The sequence below is a fragment of the Saccopteryx leptura genome, chromosome 5, assembly GCF_036850995.1.
Source record: "Saccopteryx leptura isolate mSacLep1 chromosome 5, mSacLep1_pri_phased_curated, whole genome shotgun sequence".
NCBI classification, from domain to species: Eukaryota; Metazoa; Chordata; class Mammalia; order Chiroptera; family Emballonuridae; genus Saccopteryx; species Saccopteryx leptura.
This window is the reverse complement of record NC_089507.1, coordinates 39,731,502-39,755,349: the sequence shown is the minus strand read 5'-3', so window position 1 is coordinate 39,755,349 and position 23,848 is coordinate 39,731,502. Positions and strand designations below refer to the sequence as shown.

General features: G+C 40.5%; 1 protein-coding gene across 3 annotated transcripts in view; it reads right to left on the bottom strand.

The window, feature by feature from the left end:
• CRACD (capping protein inhibiting regulator of actin dynamics) overlaps positions 1-23,848 on the bottom strand; it is a 270,250-nt gene that overhangs the window by 137,823 nt on the left and 108,579 nt on the right. For all 3 annotated transcript variants that reach the window (XM_066385545.1, XM_066385548.1, XM_066385546.1), the window contains exon 2: positions 3,525-3,674. The gene's annotated coding sequence lies outside the window, so the exon portion shown is untranslated. The remainder of the gene's footprint in view (positions 1-3,524; positions 3,675-23,848) is intronic.

Here is a 23,848-nt window from a genome sequence, read left to right as displayed (position 1 = left end):
TGGTGGGGATATCGGACGACTGGAGGCCACTTTCATTCAATAGAAAGACACAAAGACCTTGCTCTTTCCACACACTTTCAAGATCAAAAAATGAAAAAATCAATTTCAACAAAGAGAAGAAGCATCTTTGGAAGAGAGGCAGCTTTTTTCCTTCCTTTTGATATTGAGAGGAACACATGCTTCAACACACAGATCCAAAGCGGTCAGCTGTTAAGTGGAAAGAGAAGCCCAAGAACTTAGGGGGGGATGAAAACAGATTGAGAATAGAGATGAAAAGAAGGGGCCTTGAAAAGAAACTATAAAACTATGTAACAACAACAAATAATGGCAACCAACCAAATTTGGGAAAAGCTGGTAGAGGACTGCCCAGTTTTACCCAACACCGCCCCCACCCCCACCCTGTGCAGTCAGGGCCGCGGACAAACAGACCTCCACTCCTCACCCGATTTTCCGAACCTTTCACTTTGTCCTCCCCTCGACTTCTCCATAGAGCTCTGAACTTTCCAGTTCTGACCTTATGACCTTTTTCCCCCAAGGATTTATCTCATCTCCCAAACCCAAGGCTTAGCTCTAAGCATTTGCTTTCCTTGCCCAGGCTTGAGGCATTTCCTCTGGGATCACAGCCTCTGGCGGCCGCATCCACATCCGACCTGGCCCAGGAACGTCACTCGTCACTGGACTCAGGAGAAGTATTCCGTTAGGTCCTGCCATGCTCTTCCTTTTCTCAGGTGAATTCCTCAAGGCTACGCCTATAATCAGGCTCTGGGGTTGATTTCTGGCTCACAAATGGCTAGACGAATTTCACGTCAAGAGGAATTATTAAATATAATGGGAGGCCCTGGCCAGGTAGGTCAGTTAGTTAAAGCTGCGTCATCCCAAAACGCCAAAGCTGCAGGTTAGATCCCCAGTAAGGGGATACACATACAAGAATCAACCAATGAATGCATGAATAAGTGGAACAACAAGTCGATGTCCCCCCCTCCCCAAACCCCGTTTCCACTTCTCTAAACATCAATTTGAAAGAAAGCAACATATATTCAAAGCTTTCAAAATCCCCTATTTCTACTGCTCTATTCAACTGACTCAGAGAGCCATATATTTTTTTCCTATGTTGTGTGAGGGGGAAAATAAAACATGTGGTCCTGTCACAAAATGTTCACACGCCACAGACACTGCCCTATTATTTTTCTGGAAAAATTCCTAAAGGGGGGGGGGGAGCATCTGTTTCCCATGTTTGTCGTGCTAAGGAATGAAATGCAGAATGGGGAGTGGGTGGTGGAAGGGGCATCTGTTGCCCTGATAGGAAGGCTGGAATTGAGCATCGATTTTGAGCCGTGTTCAGGGTAGGCAGTACCATATGGATAGGGGCTGCAGTGCTGCACGTGTGCAGTTCCTGTCCTGAGCCACAGCGATCCCCCGGCCCCTCCCTCCTCATACCACGGCCACGGTGGCGCATGGAAGAATTGCACTGACCTGGCTCTCGTGCTTACTGAATCCGACCTTGGGCATGTCGTTTAAGTCTTCTGAGCCTGTGTCTCCACTTGTAAGATGGTAATACTTATTGTTTATTACTTAAAGTGGTTGTTATGGGTTGGGTTGTGTTCACCCAAAAGATATACTGACGTCCTAATCTCCAGAACATATAGGGTTGTGGCAGATATAATAGTCAAAGTGAGGTTGTACTGAAGTAGGTGGGCCCTTAATCCAGTAAGTCTGCTACCTTTATAAGGAGAGAAGACAGCCATGAAGAGACAAACACACAGGGAAAGGCCATGTGACAAGAGAGGCAGAGATTGAAGTGATATAGCCATAAACAAGGAATGCCAAGAGCCGACGGCCACCTCCCTACCTTGACTTTGGACTTCAAACCTGCAAAACTGAGACAATAAATTTCTGTTGTTTTAAGCTCTATGGTCCCGTTTGTGTTGTTTGCTACAGTAGCCCTAGGACACTATTAATACAGTGGCTGTTTTGTAATTTATTTAGTGTGTGTGTGCACACTCACCTGTTTTAATTGTAGAACGAAACACACTAAGAATAAACCAGGTAGACAAAAAGAAAACAAGGTAACTTTTCTTATGTATCTAACACAAGGAAATGACATTATTTATTTGAGAGTCAATAGTGCCTTTTCAAACTCACCTGCCAATACTTTCCTCCCTATTTAATCCACCCCAGAAGCCTGGCCTTCTGTCTGCACCTGTAATGACCTAGCACGTTGCTTCCCGAGGGCCTCTGCATCAGCTGCTTCTGCCTGGAACGGGCCCAGGGCTGGCCCCTGACTTCCTGTCCTTCCTCAGTGAGCCCCTTGCCCACCCTGGCCACTCCATTTAAAACTGCACTCTGGACTCCCGCTCCACCCAGCACTCCCAAATCCTCCTACTCAGCTCTACCATTTCTTTTTCCCATGTTCTAATTGGCTTCTAATATCCTAGTAACATGCTTATTTCTCTATTATGTGCACTACTTATTATCTGTCTCTCTCCACGTTCAAACATAAGCTCCAGAGGGAACAAGCATCCAGAACGGCACCAGGTCTAATATGTGCTCAACAGGAATTTTTAAAACTCCATCATTTATTTTTCATTAACCAATACCTGCCATAATAACTAATACATTACTGATCTTGTCTTCTACTTCTGTCCTTTCCCCTAACTTCCAAGAGTAGTTAGCAGATGTCTGCCACCAAAAGAATGGTTTGATGCTGTTCCCAGAGGGGAGGCAGGTGGGAACAAGACAAAGTTCCCGGATCCACAGCACCAAGCTCCATGGTCCAAACACACCGTGAGACACAAGGCCACCAACTAGTCCACAGACTTTTATAACAGCAGCAAAACAATAAACAACGATAATTACGTTTTTATATTACTTTCTTCCATCTGCAAAACATTTTCATACAAAATTTTCCTTTAAGATGAAAGAACTGAGGCTCAGAGAATTGAAGTAATTTTTGTCCAAGTTTACTCCGCTGGTAGTAGAAGTGCTGAGAATTAAATCTAGAATTAGAAGCTCAACAGTGACAAGAATCTTTTAACTTGGTTTTTAGAGAAAGGCGTACTATCCCTTTCTAGAGTTCCACTCACAATAAAGGAAATACTCCTTAGTATTTCTTCCATAAGCTATTTCCCTCCATTCCCCACCCTCTAAACCAGTGGTAGTCAACCTGGTCCCTAGCGCCCACTAGTAGGCGTTCCAGCTTTCATGGTGGGCGGTAGCGGAGCAACCAAAGTGTAAATAAAAAGATAGAGTTAACTATAGTAAGTTGTTTTATAAAGATTTATTCTGCCAAACTCAGCGAAAATCCGACATAAAGTACTTGGTAAGTAATTATTAGTATATGCTTTAACGTGCTGTAACTCTGCTTTATAAATTTTATAAAATAAAGTTACTTCCCTACTTTATAAATCACCATTACTGTGGAACCGGTGGGAGGTTAGAAAATTTTACTACTAACAGAGATACAAAAGTGGGCGGCAGGTATAAAAAGGTTGACTACCCTTGCTCTAAACGAATAACTTTCTTACCTTAATAGCCACACGTCCTTTCCTTGTTGGGTAGCTCTCCACCAAAATTTTCTTCAGGTTAAAAAGAGAAGGAGAATTGACCTTCAGTGGTAAGTGTGCCGGAAAACAAGGTACATTTCGAGAAAGCCTGGGACTCGCTGCTCTTGTCAACTGTTCAGAAAAACAAAACAAAATATCAAGAGGTTTATATCTTCAATCCTCTCTGGGAATGCATTCAAAATGAAGCTCTTTTCCATTCTATGGCAGAAATCAGTACAAAAGAGTTTTTCACTGAGATTTCCAATTAAAGTCAGCAATATTACATTTGAATTCCTTAGTCTAAATTTATTCTAGGGCTTTAATAACACTTATTATAAATGTTTTCACTTTTGAAGGGACTAAAAGAATCATATCCATGAATATTGAGGCTCCCATCCTTTTTACAGACAGAATTCTCACACTTATTCTGCATGACAGTTTAGCTAAAATTCAAGGAGCAAGAAGACACAAATTCAACCCAGGAGAAGTGAAGGCTGTAATCATTAGATTACTTCTTCCCCCAGAGATATCAAAGGCACCTTTTTATTCAAATGCCAATCCCAGAGTTAACTAGGTTAACGAGGGCTCCGTCTGGGTAGGTGTGCACAATTCTTTCTAAATATGCCAGAATGAAAACTGTGATGTAGCGACTCGAGATTTTAACTGGAATGGAGGTGGAAATGTCTGAGCAACAATCCGATACTCAACTATGCCCATTACAAAACCCAGGAAATGAACACAACTTTCTGGGGCAATGGTACAGGAGGAAATCAGTTCTAATCTCAGGATGACAGTGGATGGCTGGCCCGTGCGGGGAAATCACCGCGTGGATTTAGAGAAGGAATCCCCGTTCTGGCTCTGAGGATTAGCTTGTACCAGTTCGTCACCTTCCCATTGAACACAACTAGAGAAGCCAGACAGAAATTATTACAAAAATCTGTTTAAGGACACCGGAGCGTTATGAAGGCAGCCAGGTCATGAGAGGCCAAGATCTTAGGGAGAAGCGAAAAAAAAACTAAGGCAAGTCATGGTCCCACTTTTCTTCTGAAACACCTACTGGCAGAACTGCTGAGAATCAAAGTAGAAAGCAGCTGCTCAGAGGCACAGAAAGTGAGCCAGCCTTCTGGCAGACTGAGGATCCCTGAAGAGAAGGGACACACCAAGGAGCGAGCTGGACATTCTGCCTCTCTAAGCACTTGCTAATTGATACATTGGGTAAATGAAGCGGAAAGCAGCGCCAAGAAGCTGGGGAGTTAAACAGAGCTTTGAACAGCTTCACAGTGTTGAAGGAATTAATATTAGAGTTCAAGACCCAGCACAAAGAATTGAAAAGACCAGGTAAATAATCCTTGCTTTTAGTTAGGACCCCTGAAGGACTACACCTACCATGAAAGCCTAAAATAACACCAGAACTGCGCCTGAAATCAGTTTAGTCCCTCACTGGATTAAGGAGTCTACCCTACTATAACTGCCTATCAGAAGCAAAAGTAGCCTCTGGAGGAGTATTTGTAACTCTTTACACAAAACGTCTGCATTCAACCAACAATTACTAGGTATACAGGGCATGGGTTCAAGAGCAAAAGAGACGATAAAAACAGACCCAGATATGACCCAAATAGAGTTATAGAACATGGTCTTTGAAATAACTATAATTAATATTTTCAAAGTTATAAAGACTGTAAAATATTTTAACTCACAGAAGAAGCCCTCCAAAATTAAGGATACAAAAGATTTGAACAATGCAATGAACAAACTCAACCACAGTAATCGATATAGAATACAGTACCCACCAATGGTGACTATATATGAAACATTATGGTAGACATGAAACACAGAATTAACCACATGTGAGTCATAAAGTAAGTTTATGGAAATCAGTGTATTTTTTTGAACTTATGATTTTGAAATAATACAGATTCACAGGAAATTGCAAAAAAAAGTATCATTTTTTTTAATTGAGGAAAAATTTACATACAGTAAAACATATAATTCTCTAAAGTGTACCACTGATACATTTTTATAAAGCAATCCAACTGTGTAACTGTCAACAAAATGAAAATATAGAGCATTCCCATCACTCCAGAAAGTTCCCCCATGCTCCCTTCCAACTCTCCCCACATCTCAAAGACAATCACTGCTCTAATTTCTTTGTTTCTTAATGTTTATTTTATTGATTTTAGAGAGAGAGGGGAAGGAAAAGAAAGAGAAAGAGAAAGAGAGACAGGAACATCAATCTGTTCCTGTATGTGCCCTGCCCAGGGATCAAACCAGTAACCTCTGTTCTGGACGACGCTCTAACCAATGGATAATGCTCTACCCAACTGAGCTATCTGTCCAGGGCCACTGCTCTCATTTCTATTACCGTAGATTAATTCTGCCTGTTCCTAACCTTCTGACAAATGGGCTCACATAATATGTCCTCTCGTGTCTGGCTTAATTCACTCAGCATGTCTCTGAGATTCAGCTGCACTGCTGAGTATATCAACAGTTTAACTCCTCTTTATTCCTGAGCAATAAATAGTCTAAATAGTCCATTGTATGAAAATACCACAACTTATTACATATTCACCTATGGATAGAAATTTGGTTGTTTCCATTTGAGGGCTACTATGGATAAAGCTACTATAAATATTCTTGTACAAATCTACTTGTGAACATATATTTTTATTTCTCTTGGGTAAATACTTAGGAGTGGAACTGCTGGGTTATAGGATTGATAAACATTTAACTTTATAAGAGACTGTCAAATATTTTTCTAAAATGGCTGTATCATCTTATACTCTCATCAGTCATACCTGAGAGTTCTAGTTTACACTGTCATGTCAGCATTTGCTATGAGAAGATTTTAGTCTGAGCCATTCTCTTGTGAGGTTTTGATATGCATTTCTCTGGTGACTAATGATGACAGCTTTTCATATACTTCTTTGTGTAATGTCTGTTGAAATATTTGGTCCATTTTTTAAACCATAGGCTTTTAATTATTGATTTATAGTTCTTTATATATTGATATATCTTTTGTTAGATATATGTTATATTTATTTTCTCCCAGTCTGTGGTTTGCCTTTTCAATTCCTAACAGTCTTTTGATGAACAGATGGTTTTAATGTTCATGAGCCCTAAATTATCACTTTTTTCTTTATGTAAAGAAAAGGACATTCTGCTTTGGGTATCCTTTAAGAAATCTTTGCCTACCTCAAAGTCTAGAAGATTTTCCTACTTTTTTTTCTAGAAGCTTTATAGTTTTAGCTTTACACTTAGGTCTATGATCTATCTCAAATTAATTTTTGTGTGTAGAATCAGGTAGGGGTAAGAGGTTAATTTCCCCCTCACTTGTTTCAGCAGCATTAGTTGAGAAAAAGTTCTCTTCTACGTTGAATTGTCACAGCAGCTTTATTGATAAATTGACACACAGCACAGTTTGTTTTTAGTTGAGCTTGGAATTAATACAAAATTGATAACCAGAGAATCCTCAAATGTTTGAAAATTAAGCACTCATCAAAATAATATGAGTCAAAAAATAAATCACAAGAATAATTATAAAAACTTTTTTTGAATTAAGCAATGATGAAGTGATGACAAAAAATAAGGCAATGTAGCTAAAACTATATTTTAAAAAGGTTGCAAATCAAACATTTCTATATCCATCTCAAGGAATAAGAGAAACAGAGAAATACATCCAAAGAAAGGAAGAGGAAGTAAATAACAATCAGGGTAGAAACAGATGAACCAGAAAACCACCAAACGTCGAGAAAAATCAACAGAGGCAAAAGTCGGTGCTTTGAAAAAGACTAGCAACACTGATATGCCCTTAGCAGGTCCTCTAAAGCAGAGCCAAAGCTTTGCATTTCAACTTCATGACCTAAAATTCTCCTCACACTGATTTCAGACAGATTGTCTCCTCAGTTCCCCTGCTGCTCCTCCCAGAGACAAGCACAGAGTCTGTTTTGATTTTATTCTTTACAGAGAAACAAATAAAAAGTAACCGAAATAAACGGGGATGTTGCAAAGTTTCCAGAATCTTGATGAGCTCTTTGTCAGTTAGCCTCATTATGAGGTTAAAACAATGTTGACCTAATACTTGACAAGCCATCAGCTCCCAAGATATGAAACTGTCATTAAGACTACCTGGCCTGACCTGTGGTGGCGCAGTGGATAAAGCATCACCTGGAATGCTGAGGTCGCTGGTTCATAACCCCAGGCTTGCCTGGTCAAGGCACATATGGGAAGCAACTACTATGAGCTGATGTTTCCTGATCCTGCCCCAACTTTCTCTCTCTCCTCTCTCTAAAATCAATAAATAAAATATTAAAAAGAAAAACAAAAAAATGAAAAACTGAAATACTGATTTACATCATTATTAGGAGTGAACTTAATTCTAAGTCATATTGTGTTTTAAAAGGGCAACTAACAACACTATAAAGCCAATGTGATTAGCAAAACTTTTTTTTTTTGTATTTTTCTGAAATTGGAAACGGGGAGAGACAGACAGACTCCCGCATGCGCCTGACCAGGATCCACCCGGCACGCCCACCTGCCCACCAGGGGGCGATGCTCTGCCCCTTCGGGGCGTCGCTCTGCCGTGACCAGAGCCACTCTAGCGCCTGGGGCAGAGGCCAAGGAGCCATCCCCAGCGCCCGGGCCATCTTTGCTCCAATGGAGCCTTGGCTGTGGGAGGGGAAGAGAGAGACAGAGAGGAAGGGGGGGGGGGTGAAGAAGCAAATAGGCGCTTCTCCTATGTGCCCTGGCTGGGAATCGAACCCAGGTCCCCTGCACGCCAGGCCGACGCTCTACCGCTGAGCCAACCGGCCAGGGCCAGCAAAACATTTTAAAATTAAGTCTCCAGAAAAGAAGAATGCTCATTTACTGCTGATGGTAATGTAAACTGGTACAGCCACCAATGGAAAACGGTATGGCAGTTTCTCAAAAAATTAAGAATAGCATTACCACATACCCAACAATTCCTCTGCAGAGTATCTACTCCAAACCTTTCAAAACATTTATTAGTAAAGATATATGCACCCCTATGTTCACTGCAGCATTATTCTTGGTGGCCAAGACATGGAAACAACCTAAGTGTCCTGGAGAAGATGATTGGATAAAGAAGATGTGGTACATATTTACAACAGAATACTACTCAGCCATAAGAAAAAAAAAATACTGCCATTTGTGACAACATGGATGGATCCTAAGAATATCATGCTAAGCATAATAAATCAGACAGACAAGGACAAGCAACAAACAAAACTCCTAGACACAGACACATAGTGTGGATACCAAACGGTAAGTGGTGTGAGAAGAGACTGAAGAGGGTAAAGGGGTCATATATGTGGTGATGGACGGACTTTAGGTGGTGAACACACAGTGCAATATGCAAATGATAGACTTTATTTTTTTAATTGAATCTACACTTTAAATTTGTACAATCTTATAATGAATGTCACCCTAATACATTTAATTTTTTAAAATTAAGGCTCCAGGATGTGCATACAAATCTCTATGTAGTTTTCACTGATGTTGTCACTATGATACTCAATACAAATACTTAAGCAATAAGTATTTTCAAATAAAAGACAAAAAGTCACACACCATCTATGAAATATTTGATCTCCTGCCACTGTAAAAATGATTCAAATAATATACACAATCAACCACTTGTATTAATAAATTACAAAACAAAAAACATATGGCAATCAATCTAATTCATTCCTTAATAGTTGAAGAAAACATTAAAGATTTGAGCAAAATTTAGAATACTGTTCAATGAAAATGCAGATGTTTCTGTCTCAATAATGAAATACATAAAGAACTACATTTTTAGTGAGCCACTAAAAAAAGAAGAGCAGAAGAACACATTCTAAGAAACGACTTCTCTAATGAAAACCATGTTTCATGGAGAACCTATGCGTAGTGATGGAGTGGAGTGAAGAAAGGAGTCCGGGAAAAGATAATACCACACCTGAAATGCACTCACAGGCAAACGATTATAGAAGAGAAATTGAATTCAGAAGAGCACCAGTGCTACCGAATGTCATGGGCAGTTAAGTTAGTAGAATCATTATAAAGCCTTGTAATAAGACGGGGAGTGATCATGAAAATCTTTTATACTACACAGTGGTTCCTTGGTATTGCATACCAGAGTACCAAGAAGAGTTGTCAAATTATGAGTTGCCTCACATTTTTTCTTTTGCGAACTGACAAGTGTTCTAAAATAGACTCACCACTTCACTGATGGCAACTGTCAGTCATACGTTTCAGAAAGAGATATTTTTGGTGAAAAAAAAAAATGAGCATGCTTATTCTTTTCCCAAAATATTTTCTAAATAGCAATACTGCAGATATCCAGTTGTTATTTATTTTAATGATAAAGTTAATGCTTTAACAATGAGTGATAAAGTAACTATATATTTTTCAAGGATTTTCACTCTACAGGAAAGAATATTTTGAAAGGGCATGTTTGAGGAGGTTTCCATCAAGTGATTGTTTTGCTGCTGAAAATGATGGAAGTCATCACCTTTAGGAGTCATCCTTGAATACTTTTTCACACTTCCCACCACTAACTGTCAGCAAATCTTGTTTGATCTGCTTTCAGAATACATCATGAACACATCTACTTTCATCTTCTGTGATGGTACCACACTAGTCCTGGCCATTCACATGTCATTTCTAGATTACAGAAACAGTTTCCTATTGTAGTTGAACTTCCTATATATACTCCTCCCCCAACTCCTCCATCATACCACTGCCCCCATGAGCCAGTCACCTTATTAATACCTAAGGATGTAGATCATGATACCCACTTGCTCAAAGCTATCTAATATAATAGTTTCTCAAATATCTCAGGGTAAAAGCCAAATTCCCTACTATGGCCTACAAGTCCCTACATGATTTAATGATTGCCTCACTGACATCATTTCCTGTTAAACCCTTCTTTACTTAATCTACTCTGCCCCCAATGGTGCTGTCTTTCAAAGGGACCAGGCACAATCTGCCTCAGGGCCTTGCACTGGCTGTTCCCTTCACCTGGACTATGTCCCAAGATATTTACCCTCACCTCCTTCAGGTCTTTACTTAAATATCCCTTTCCCATGAGGCCTTTCCTAGCTTTCGTATCTGAAATAGCAACTGCTCCCAACACTTCCCATTCCCTCCTTTTGCTTTATTTTTCTCTTTAGTGCTTATCACCATCTAATAGTATATTTCAACTATACTACACTTGTTTACAGTTAATTGCCTATCACCCTCTTCCACTGAATTAGGGCAGGACTTTTTGTCTGTTGTGTGTTGACTGCTCTAGCTCCAAAGTCTAGGACAACGGCTAGTACTAACACTTGAAAATGTGAATGCTGAAAGAACCAGTGGAGTATAAAACTCTTCAAATCTGCACACTTTAAAAACTTGGAAACAGTTTTCTAAATATTCCAAATGATAATTTTAATGAGTTTTACATTGTTTTATAGAAATTAAAAATGCAATACCTTAATAATGATTTGCAAAAATAACTGAATAATATGAGAAAATAAAACTTACTAGTTGAATTGAAACAAAACTCTTGGCATAGCTGGTGGATATGATTGAAAACATTTATTATAATTTACCAAGTGCAGGCAATGATGCCATTCTTGTATCTAAATCAACACCTTTTGTGAGTTGCCTTTCTTACTTATTGACATCCATTATTGGCCCTGGCTGGTTGGCTCAGCAGTAGAGTGTCGGCACCATGTGTAGAAGTCCCGGGTTCAATTCCCTGCCAGGGCACACAGGAGAAGCGCTCATCTGCTTTTCCACCCTTCCCCCTCTCCTTTCTCTCTATCTCTCTCTTCCCCTCCTGCAGCCAAGGCTCCATTGGAGCAAAGTTGGCCCAGGTGCTGAGGATGGCTCCATGGCCTCCGCCTGAGCCACTAGAATGGCTCTGGTTGCAACGGCTCAATGCCCCAGATGGGCAGAGCATCGCCCCCTAGTTGGCATGCCGGGTGAATCCCACTTGGGCACATGCGGGAGTCTGTCTCTCTGCCTCCCCATTTCTCACTTCAGAAAAATATAAAAAAAAAATCAATTATCAAAATAAAGTAAACTTATAACTGTACCATGAAATGCCTGTATCACACAGTGTTAAACCAAAATGATGCAAAATGACATTGAATTACAGTGTTGTAATGGAGCAAAGGGAATTTTTTGTACTGTTAATCAATGAAATTTTAAAATATTTTCTTTATTTCACACTTGAAAATTTCAATTTTATGAATGTTTTAGGATACTCAAAATATTCACACACTCAACATTTGGAAACAAACATTTGTAGGAAGTGAATCTTCATTTATAGCTTGGAAAGCAGTGTGCTCAGACTTGGGAAGGTGGGAGGAGGCACATCTTGTGGGAAAATAATTACATGATTAGGACAGTGTAGCAAGTATTACGATAAAAGGTCCTTCATGACTGAGCCTCTGCCTTCCTCTGTGGCTTTATCCCTCATTATTCCCTTATTACTCAAAGTCTACAAAGTGTATGTTCCAGCAACACCTAACTTCTGGTCATTTCTCATGTACAACTCTTTTTTTTTTAATTAAGGTTTATATATTTTCATTTACTATTTAAAAATATTTTATTGAATTTATTGACATTGGTTAATAAAACTATATTGGTTTCAAGTATACAATTCTGTAATACAGCATTTGTATATTGCATTGTGTGTTCACCACCCCAAGTCAAGTCTCTGTGCATCACCATCTATCCCCCTTCTACCCTCGTCTACCTGCCTCACCCCTTAACTGTGGTAATCACCATACTGTTGTCTGTGTCTATGAGTTTCGTTCATTTGTTTTGCTTAATCCCTTGTCTTTTTCATCTAACCTCCTAACCCCCCCTCCCCTCTGACAGCTGTCAGTCTGTCTCTGTATCTATGAGTCTATTTCTATTGGTTGTTAGTTTATTTGCATAAATCTTAATTTTGGACCCCTGTGCTTAGATCTAGGGTTGCCAAGTAAACAACAAATAATTTTTAGTACAAGTATAGCCAGTGAAATATTTGGGTGTTTGTATTTTACGTGGCAACACTATGCTATGGAAACACTTAAGTAGGGTCCCTAACTCAGAACTGGAAAGGCTTCCCAAAAGACATGATAATTGAGATGACACTTGTCTCCCATTTCCTTTTCTTACGTGAATGAACTCTTAAAGGGACAAAACATTGGTGGCAATTTAACATTAATAATCTTGGAGGAAATCTTTGGCTAGGTATCATACTGTATTTGTTAGGATTCATTTAGTTGTAAGTAACAAAAATCAATTTAAGCAAGCTTGAGAAGAAAATAGACATTTTCTCTTATCTGCTTCCCTGTTCTAATATACTTTCTTCCCTCCCTCTACAAGTCTCTCTACAGCTTACATAAGACAGGCAGAAGATGGTTATGCTGTTATCTTTTAGATCTCTTCTGTTCAATGGTATATAGTCCAGATTAAAGTTTAAATCTCTTAATTCCCATTCACATTTTCCATAAGAATGACTCTAATTTGGCCAAATTTTGGTCAGTACAATTTATCATGGTCTAAGAGACATATTTACATAATGTAAAAATGGCTGCCAGGGAATCATCCCTGAAGAATTGGAATGGGGACACTGTAATTCCCAAAGAAAAAGGAATTGCCGGTATTGGAACTTAGGCAACTACAAAAGGGCATCCAGCACACCTTCTGTAGACGACACACAACACTCACATTAGCATCACCTTCACCATCACTACCCACTGCCCCCACAACCAACACCACCAGCACCTCCACTACCTCCTCTCCCACCTCTTCCACCACCTACAACCATGACCTCTCCCACCACTCCCACCACCCACCATCTACAGCCACCACCACCTCCCCCTCTACCTTCATGGTGCACATTCTTCTCTGGATCTCCACTGTTTTTCTCTTTAAGAAAGATAAGGCAACTAGAGACTGAGGTATTTGTCCCCGAATATGGCTTCCTACTGTACACTGGATGTCAGTCTGCCCTAAAATATTACTACAAAAGGACAGAGAAAAGTATCTAGAATCTTTGCTGTTAAAATCAGCTCGACTCCAAGAGGCTACAAATGATTCAGTGTTTGTTTAAATAAATTTAAATAAAAAGAAAGACAGGCATTATTGCTTACCCTTCCCAGTTTTTCTTTGTTTCAGGCTTGCCACAATAAGACAAAAAAATAAACACAATATCCTTCTCAACCACACTCCAAAAGTAAGCACAAAAAAGGAAGTCAACTCAGAAGATGTTTTCTGGTGTTTGGGATCAAAACAATGAGCAACATTGATTTCCCTAAAAAAACATTAAAGGCAGAAAGCAGCAGAAGAGCAAGAAAGGAGGAAAAAAATATACTCTTCAAAAAATTGCCCTTTTTCTCATCTCTTTAACCTGCTGTTAGTGGCAACTAAGAAAAAAGTTTAAATAAAATCATTGAGCAGAACTTTCTAGGGAGCCTCCCCAAATCTACTAATTGCGGAATGAGCTCCTTTCCTGTCCTAGAGAAGTCTCTGTCTCACAGGGTTCAAGGGCCCGGCAATACTTCTGCTTCTCAGGCTACTGGAGCCTACTTAAAATCTCACGATGTTTATAATTCTCATTAATCATTTGGGATGGCATTTAATATTCACCATTAACCCAACATTATTAGTGAAATATATCTCATTCTAAAGGAAGCACTTGTTTATATGCAGTTGACTCACATTATTTGCAGCAGAAAGTAGCCAGATACTAAATGAAGACGTAACCATGGCTCCCAGGGGAAATACAGGGCTAGGTTCCTGAGAGACTCTGGTCATAACATTCTCAGTACAAGCAATCAGTACATATACATAATCTCATTTTATAGGTGTTTCTGTTTAAAGACACCTTGTTTTATATATATTGTTGATGCATTAACATTGAACTCATGACCAACAGGACTATAACTCAAGCCTGAATGAAGCCCATCTGACATACGTATTTCTCCATAAAGCACATCCCAGCCTTCTTCTTTTATTCTTTTTAATTGAATTTATTGGGGTGACCCTGGTTAACATAATTATACAGGTTTCAGGTGCCCAATTCCACAACACATCTCTGTACACCGTATTGTGTGTTCATCCCACCAAGTCAAGTCTTCATCCATTACCATTTATCCCCCTATAACAGTGGTTTTCAAACTTTTTGAAGTTGGGGCACATTTAAAATCCTACAAATAACTGTAGGCACACTATATGCAAATTTCTGAGAAATATGTTATAATAATTAAGTCAAATATTAAAGAAAAAATAAAGTCCAAGTGTGCTTTTATAGTAAATTAAACTAAATACGACAAAATTAAATTTATTCTGACATTAAAAAACATTTTTATGTTACATATTTTGTTATGCTTTGTAGAATTCGTAAAAAAGAGTGGTTAAAAAATTAAAAAACAACAAGAAAGTTATCTTTTTATATATATAGATACATTCTTAGTAAGATTTAGTAAATTCGGCAGGTCCCGGTGCGAATGTGTTAAGTTTTTTCATTCTTGTGTTTATGAGAAATAATATAATGATGTGTTAATAATAAATATAATAATGATGTGCTAACAAAAAGAGCAGTATTTCCGTAATGAAATGGTATAATAGAGTAACTATATTTATTTTTATATCTGGGCACATGCCGTGAACCAGCGCAGCTAGTAATTCCCGGTCTCGAGTGGGAACGGTGTGGAATTAAGAAAATATGGTGTCAGGAAGGCCCTGTAATTGCTGCCGGCATAAACAAAGGGCACCCAAAAACAACATCTCGCTTTATTTATAGGGCAAAGTGAGGCCACTAGCAAATCTCTGGTCTCTGATCACGTTTGCAACCCAAGAATTTTACCAAGTGCAGAAAACCCCCACATACATATCATCTTCACTTTACACCAAACAAAGGATAGAAGAAATTTTCCTCCAATCTTTCCAGGGAGCATGGGGGGTAGTGTAAACAATCCAGCACCACAGCTTAACAGCCTTTTGCAACCTAATCAGGCAAATGAGGTGGAGGGTTGGGCAGACTGTCAGCTTACAGCCAATTCCCCACATCTTTGTCTTCCAAAAATCTCCACCTCCCAGTACGACACTCTATCCACTGTGCCATCGCCTGGTCAGGCTGTCTTCCAAAAATCTGAACTCCAAAAACCCTGTTGGTTTTTTGGTCCCCAACAGGCACATATTTCTCTGGAATACCATCGGGCGCACCTGGAAATCTTCTTATGTGCACCAGTGTGCCCTGGCGCACACTTTGAGAACCACTGTCCTATACCCTTCTCCACTTCCCTGACCTTGTTGATCACATTGCTGTCTCCGTCCATGAGTTTCTTTTTTCTTTTTTTGCGCAGTTCCTCCACCCTCTTCACCAACCCCGCCCCCAACAGCTGTCAGCCTGCTCTCTATGTATGAGTCTGTCTCTATTTTGCTTGTTTGTTCATTTTGTTTATTAGATTCCACATATAAATGAAATCCTGTGGTACTTGTCTCTCTCTGACTAGCTTATGTCACTTCACATATTTCTCCAGATACATCCATGCTGTCACAAAAGGTAAGATTTCCTTTTTTATGACCACATAGTATTCCATTGTGTAACTGTACCACAGCTTTTTATCCACTCATCTATTTATGGTCACTTGGGCTGCTTCCAGATCTTGGCCATTGTAAATAACGCTGCAATGAACATACGGGTGCATATATTCTTCCAAATTAGTCTTTCAGGATTCTTAGGATTTTTCTCAAAAGTGGAATCACTCGGTCAAAAGGCAATTCCATTTTAAATTTTTTGAGGTAACACCATCCTGCTTTCCACAGTGGCTGCACCCATCTTCATTCCCACCCACAGTGTGCAAGGGTCCCCTTTTCTTCACACCCTCACCAACATGTGTTGCTTATTGATTTATTAATGATAGCCGTTCTGACAGGTGCAAGGTGATATCTTGTTGTGGTTTTAATTTGCATTTCTCTGATGATTAGTGACAGTGAACATCTTTTCATGTCTATTGGTTATCTGTATATCCTCTTTAGAAAAGTGTCTATTCAGGTCCTCTGCCCATTTTTTAATTGGATTGGTTTTTTGGAGGTTTTTTTTGGTGTCAAGTTTGCAAGTTCTTTATAAACTCTGGATATTAATCCCTTATCGGATTTATCGGCGAATAATTCTACCATTCAGTGGGTTGTCATTTAATTTCATTGATGGTTTCTTTTGCAAACTAAAAGTTTGCAAAAACTTTTAGTTTGATATAGTCCACTGTGCTTATTTTTTCTTCTGTTTCTCTTGCCTGAGGAGCTATATCACAGAAAGCATTGCTATGAGAAATATCTGATATTTTACTGCCTGTGTTTCATTCTAGTATTTTTATGGTTTTGATCTAATATTTAAGTCTTTAGTACATTTTGAATTTATTCTTGTGTATAGTGTAAGAAGGTGGTCTCGTTTCACTTTCTTTTGCATCTATCTGTTCAATTTTCCCAATACTATTTATTGAATAGACTGTCTTTAGATTGTCTTTACCTCACAGTATGTTCTCACTTCCTTTGTCTATTTATTTATTTATTTATTTATTTATTTATTTTTAGTGGCAGGAACAGACAGACAGGAAGGGAAAGAGAAGCATCAATTCTTCGTTGTGGCACCTTAGTTGTTTATTGATTGCTTTCTCATATGTGCCTTGACCAGGGGCTCCAGTAGAGCAAGTGACCCCTTGCTCAAGCCAGTGACCTTGAGCTTCAATCCAGCAACCCTTGGCATCAAGCCAGAGACCATGGAGTCCCATCTATGATCCCACGCTCAAGCTGCCAACCTTGCACTCAAGCTGGTGAGCCCATGCTCAAACCCAATGAGCCTGGCTCAAGTCGGTAACCTCAGGGTTTCGAACCTGGGTCCTCAGCATTCCAGGCCAATGCTCTATCCAATGCACCACTGCCTGGTCAGGCCCTTTGTCAAATATTAATTGACTATATAAATGTGGGTTGATTTCTGGGTTCTCTATTCTGTTTCAGTGATCTATATGTCTGTTTTTATGCCAGTACTGTGCTATTTTGATTACACTACTGTGGTCTTGTAGTATAGTTTGATATCAGGTAGTGTGATTCCTCCAACTTTCTTCTTCTTTCTCAAGGTTGCTGTTGCTATTCAGGGTCTTTTGTATTTTCAAAGGAATTGTGTTGAATCTATAGATGACTTTGGGTAAATAGGTATCTTAATAATGTTAATTCTTCCTATCCATGAACACAGTGAATACTTCCATTTATTTGTATCTTCTTCAATTTCCTTCTTCAGTGTCTTATAATTTTCTGATACAGGACTTTCATGTCCTTGGTTAAACTTATTCCTGGGTATTTTTTTAGTTTTTGAAGCAATTGTGAATGGGATTGTTTTCTTAGTTTCCCTTTCTGATAGTTCATTATTGGTGTACAAAAATGCAGCTGATTTCAGGTATTTATTTTGTGTCCTGCTACTTTACTAAATTCAGTTCTAACAGTATTTTTGCGGAGTCTATAGGATTCTCTATATACAGTATCATGTCATCTACAAATAATGACAGTTTGACTTGTTTCTTTCTAATTTTTTTTTAAACAGGGACAGAGAGAGAGGGATAGATAGGGACAGACAGACAGGAAGGGAGAGAGATGAGAAGCATCAATCATCAGTTTTTCGCTGTGACACTTTTGTTGTTTGTTGATTGCTTTCTCATATGTGCCTTGACCATGGGCCTTCAGCAGACCAAGTAACACCTTGCTGGAGCCAGCGACCTTGGGTCCAAGCTGGTGAGTTTTTTGCTCAAGCCAGATGAGCCTGCACTCAAGCTGGCGACCTCGGGGTCTCGAACCTGGGTCCTCCACATCCCAGTCCAACGCTCTATCCACTGCACCACCGCCTGGTCAGGCACCTTTCTAATTTAGATGCCTTTTATGTCTTCTTTTTGTCTGCCTGCTGTGGTTAGGACTTCCAGTACTATATTAAATAAGAATGGTGAGAGCAGACATCCCTGTCTTGTTCCTGATCTTAAGGGAAACACTTGTAGTTTTCGCCCATTGAGTATAATGTTGGCTGTAGGTCTATCATATATGGCCTTTATTATGTTGAGGTATGGTCCCTCTATTTCCACTTTGCTAAGAGGTTCTTTTTGTGTGTGACAGAGAAAGAGACAGAGAGAAGAACAGATAGGGATAGACAGATAGGAAGGGAGAGAGATGACCAACCTTGCATCCTCAGAATAAATCCCACTTGATTGTGGTGTATGACCTTTTTAATGTACTGTTACATCCAGTTTGCTAATATTTTGTGGATGGTTTTAGCTTCTATGTTAATCAGGGATACTGGTCTATAATTTTTTTTCTTTGTAGTGTCTTTGGTTTTGAATTAGGATACTACTGGCCTCCTAAAATGAGCATAGGAGTCTCCTCTCCTCTTGAATTTTTTGGAATGGTTTGAGAAGAACAGGTGTTAATTCTTCTTTGTATTGTTTAGTAAAATTCATCTATGGAGCCATCTGGTCCAGGACTTTCGTTTGTTGGGAGTGTTTTGATTATTGCTTCGGTTTTACTAGCTGTAATCTGTCTATTCAAATTCTCTGATTCTTCCTGATCTAGATTGTATGTGTCTAGGAATTTCTTCTAGATTGTTCCGTTTCCTAGCATATAGTTGTTCATAATATTTTCTTACAATCTTGTGTATTTCTTTGGTGTCAGCTTACTCCTCCTCTTTCATTTCTGCTTTTATTTATTTGGGTCCTCTCTCTTTTGTTCTTGATGAGTCTAGTTAAAGTTTTGTTCATCTTGTTTATATTTTCAGAGAACCAGCTCTTGGTTTCATTGGTCTTTTGTATTGTTTTTTAGACTCTATTTTGTTTATTTCTGCACTGATCTATATTATTTCCTTCCTTATACTCATTTTGGGCTTTGTTGTTCTTTCTCAAGTTCCTCTAAGTATAAAGTTAGATTGTTCATTTGAGATTTTTCTTGTTTCTTTTTCTTTTTTTTGCATTTTCCCGAAGCTGGAAACGGGGAGGCAGTCAGACAGACTCCCGCATGCGCCCAACTGGGATCCACCCGGCATGCCCACCAGGGGGCAATGCTCTGCCCCTCTAGGGTGTCGCTCTGTTGCATCCAGAGCCATTCTAGCGCCTGAGGCAGAGGCCACAGAGCCATCCCAAGCGCCCGGGCAAACTTTGCTCCAATGGAGCCTTGGCTGCAGGAGGGGAAGAGAGAGACAGAGAGGAAGGAGAGGGGGAGGGGTGGAGAAGCTGTTGGGCGCTTCTCCTGTGTGCCCTGGCCGGGAATCGAACCCGGGACTTCTGCACGCCAGGCCAATGCTCTACCACTGAGCCAACCGGCCAGGGCCAAGATTTTTCTTGTTTCTTGATATTGGCCTGTAATGCAATGAATTTCTCTCATAGGACTGCTTTCACTGTGTCCCATAAATTTTGGGTTGTTGTGTTCTCATTTTCATTTGTTTCAAGGTATCTTTTGATTTGCTCCTTGACCTCACTGTTAACCCATTCATTGTTTAGTAATTGCTCCATAATCTGAAAGCTTCTCTGCCTCTCAGTGTGTACGTCCTTCCCCAGAACTCACTAACAGCTCAACAGTTTGTTCAGTACAATATGGCAGTGAAGGAAACATTTAGTTAAGTACGGAAACATTCTATGTGTGGCTGCCACTTGGACTTCAATATGACTGAGTTACATAATGCAATTAATATGCAGACCATTGTCTGAATGACTGCCATCTTTCCAGGCCCATCACTTTTCCTCTGTGCTCACTGGGAAGAAAGTTCCACGCATACAAACCAGACCAGAGCCACTCCAGAACTCCGAAGACAGTTAGGTCTGATCTCTGCCCCACAGCGTCTCTCAGAGATGCTGCTCCAAGTGGGGTGCTCTTCCCAGCAACAGCCCAGAGGCAATGTAACCACCGCTGAGTTTTCATTTCCTTAGAGGTGTTAATTACACAGCTAGTCATTCTTTTTTTTTTTTTTTAATTTTTTTTAAATTTTATTTATTCATTTTTAGAGAGGAAGAGAGAGAGAAAGAGGAGAGAGAGACAGGGAGAGAGAAGGGGGGAGGAGCTGGAAGCATCAACTCCCATATGTGCCTTGACCAGGCAATCCCAGGGTTTCGAACCGGCAACCTCAGCATTTCCAGGTCGACGCTTTATCCACTGGGCCACCACAGGTCAGGCTGCTAGTCATTCTTTGATAAACATACAGTTAAAGCAAAAATAAATAAATAGATCAAGTGTTGCAAACATTGTTTTTAGGGTTACAAATAAATGTACCCATTAGGCAAGCTGGAAAACATAGAGTCTGAGAATAGTGAGAGTTGACTACACGTATGGTTCCACCTCTGAAACCTGGCCTTCCTTTCAAACTTCTTCCCATTTAGACAGTCAATTTCATCACTCCCAGCAAGGTTTTAGCTCAACTGAACCAGCGTCATGGATGCTCGCTCACTGTTGAGGTGGCATTCTGGTTTGGAATCCTGAACCCATCTCTATTCATTTTTCCCCTCATTTCCTCAGGAGGAACTTTACAGAACACCTGAAATGTTGACCGTTTGTTTGTGATTCAAGAATGAGTATATCCTGCACTAATGGGGCCATCTATGTGTGGTACAACACTCTGGAGATCGAGGGGAAGAGCAAGAAGGGAGAAATACGTGATCCTTCAGTGGACTTATTCGAGCACTATTAAAAAGTGGACTTCTCCCATTTGCCATGGCCACTTATAGGATAGTTCAGAGCCCCGCTGCTAGTGGGGTCTACCCTGAAAAACAGGCACTAAAAATCAGTTTCCTGGCCCTGGCCAGTTGGCTCAGTAGTAGAGTGTTGGCCCGGCTTGTGGAAGTCCAGGGTTTGATTCCTGGTAAAGGTACACAGGAGAAGCGTCCATTTGCTTCTCCACCCCTCCCCCTCTTCTCTCTCTCTCTCTCTCTCTCTCTCTCTCTCTCTCTCTTTCTCTGCTGCTCTCCTGCAGCCATGGCTCGAATGGTTCGAGCAAGTTGGCCCTGGGCACTGAAGATGGCTCCATGGCCTCGCCTCAGGTGCTAAAATAGCTTGGCTGTTGAGCAATGGAGCTGCAGCCCCAGACGGGCAGGGCATCACCCAGTAGGGGGCTTGTAGGGTAGATCCCGGTTGGTGCACATGCGGTAACCTGACTGCCTCCCTGCCTCTCACTTAATTTTAAGAAAAAATCAGTTTTCCATATTTCAGGCTCTCAGTCCAGCAGGCAGAAAGACCGGGTGTCAGGACCCCATCTCCAGGATTCATTTACGGCTGCAAGTCATGATGCCTGTGACCTGCCACTTGAGAACAGACTGTAACAGAGAAACTACAGCTGAATTACTCGGACGGTTTCTGTCTGGAGTAGTAACTGTGCTGCTGGTTCTGCCCAGCTGGAATCAGGTTTCTATCTGGGTGACTTTGGCTTTGCAGACCAACACAACACTCTTACTTTGAGCAGTGTATTCTCAGGCCACTCTCAACAGCCATTGGCAAGAGAAGCTGTGACACCAGTCTTGGCTGCTCTCAGGGACAGCAGGACCCAAATAGTGACACTATCCTCCTTTCCCTCCACTAAGGCCCCCAACTTGACAGCCGCGTGCAGGAGGAATGGCCTGAACTTTGGGCCAGGAGATCCATATTCCAGTCTTGGCTGGACGTGAAATTATAATCTGAAGCTGAAAAGAAAAAGATATAAATGACCTCCTTCCCTTTCTCCACTTCCACGCACTAGTGGGAGGAGTCCCGAAAATCTGCAGCTTCTCCATCTCCCGCCTCCCAGCCTCTGACCAAACAGAACTTCTGGGACCATGTAGGCGCAAAACATCTGCCTAATACTGTGTGACTACATCTATAAAGGAAAAAAATCTAGGGCCATTAAGTACATAGAAACATCATCACAGAGGTCTTATATATAGGAGTCAGGCTTAGGGTTGAAATCCACCCCTACTCACCCTATCCAACCTCGAATCTTATAATTTTCTACTATTCCTCTACACACACACACACACACACACACACACACACACACACACCCCACTTCTTAGCCAAACTACAAGTTTTGGTTTTCTGTCAAGTTGCTGTTATTGATTTCATTTCTCTTCTTCCTTTCACTGTTAATCTTCAGAGACAAATGATCTAAACCTTTCATTGCAGTATTATTCTCTGCTTAACCCCCAAAATCACTTCTGAGCTCACCATTCTACTTAAATTGCACTTTTGAGAGTCAAAAACGACCTCTGAATGCCAGAGAAAAGTCTTTGCTCAGTTCCCTTGTCTTGACACTCAGCACTCTCCCTCTACAGTCCCCCAATGCACTGTTAAATGGACACCACCATCTGAAATGGTTTCTTTAGTTTCCTTGATAGATGTCTTCCTGGTTGCTTTCAACCCTCTACATACTCTCTTCCCCCTCCACACATAAATCTTTAAAGCAGAGCAAACATGTATTCCTCAGCAGCTATAGTGACAACACAGTTTTGCTAAGACTGACACCTGTCATTTTACTTTTTCATGCTCATTCGCCCTGCCTGGTTAGTTTTTCTTTTTAAAAAAATCTTATTTGTTTCGTGTGTGTGTGTGTGTGTGTGTGTGTGTGTGTGTGTGTGTGTGTTTCTTTTTTTGACTGTCTCCTTAATCTGTTCTTGCCGTCATCATCCTGATCCAGGCTCTCATCTACTAATGTCTGACTTAGAATATTGTTACAATATCCTATTATTCAGTTAGTTTGCCTCTGCTGTGCCATAAACATTACTGCCCGATTAATTCAGCAAATTCTGCTTGCATTAAGTTACTCTCATTCTACAAAACATGCAATGACTCCCCATTAGAGTTAGAATAAATTTCTAACCGAGCCTGGCATTCAAGCCCCCCAAAACTGGCCCTACTCAACCCATCCAAGCTTCTTCAATTACCTAACATCTACCAGCCCCAGCACAAATTATCTACTCTGGACACATCATTGGCCTCCCACACCATCACTATCCAGGATGAGTCTCAATTCTAAGCCTTCCTTATTTTCAGTGAGCAGCACAGAATAAAACTTGGTTTTCCCTGGACATTACACTTAACATCCTCACGACCCCTGTGATTCATGTTCTCAACAGAGCAACAGCACGTGCATAATCCTCACACGAGCTCTTCAGAGTTACGCAGATTCTACCAGGAACCCGTCCTCTACTCAAACCAGAAAGCACGTGACAGGCAGGGAGCTGCAAGCCAAGGAATGAAGGGTCCTCTGTGTCTGTACTGTTGGTATCGGGGGCTTATTCCGTTACAGAGGGTGGAGAAGGAAGAGCGGGAGA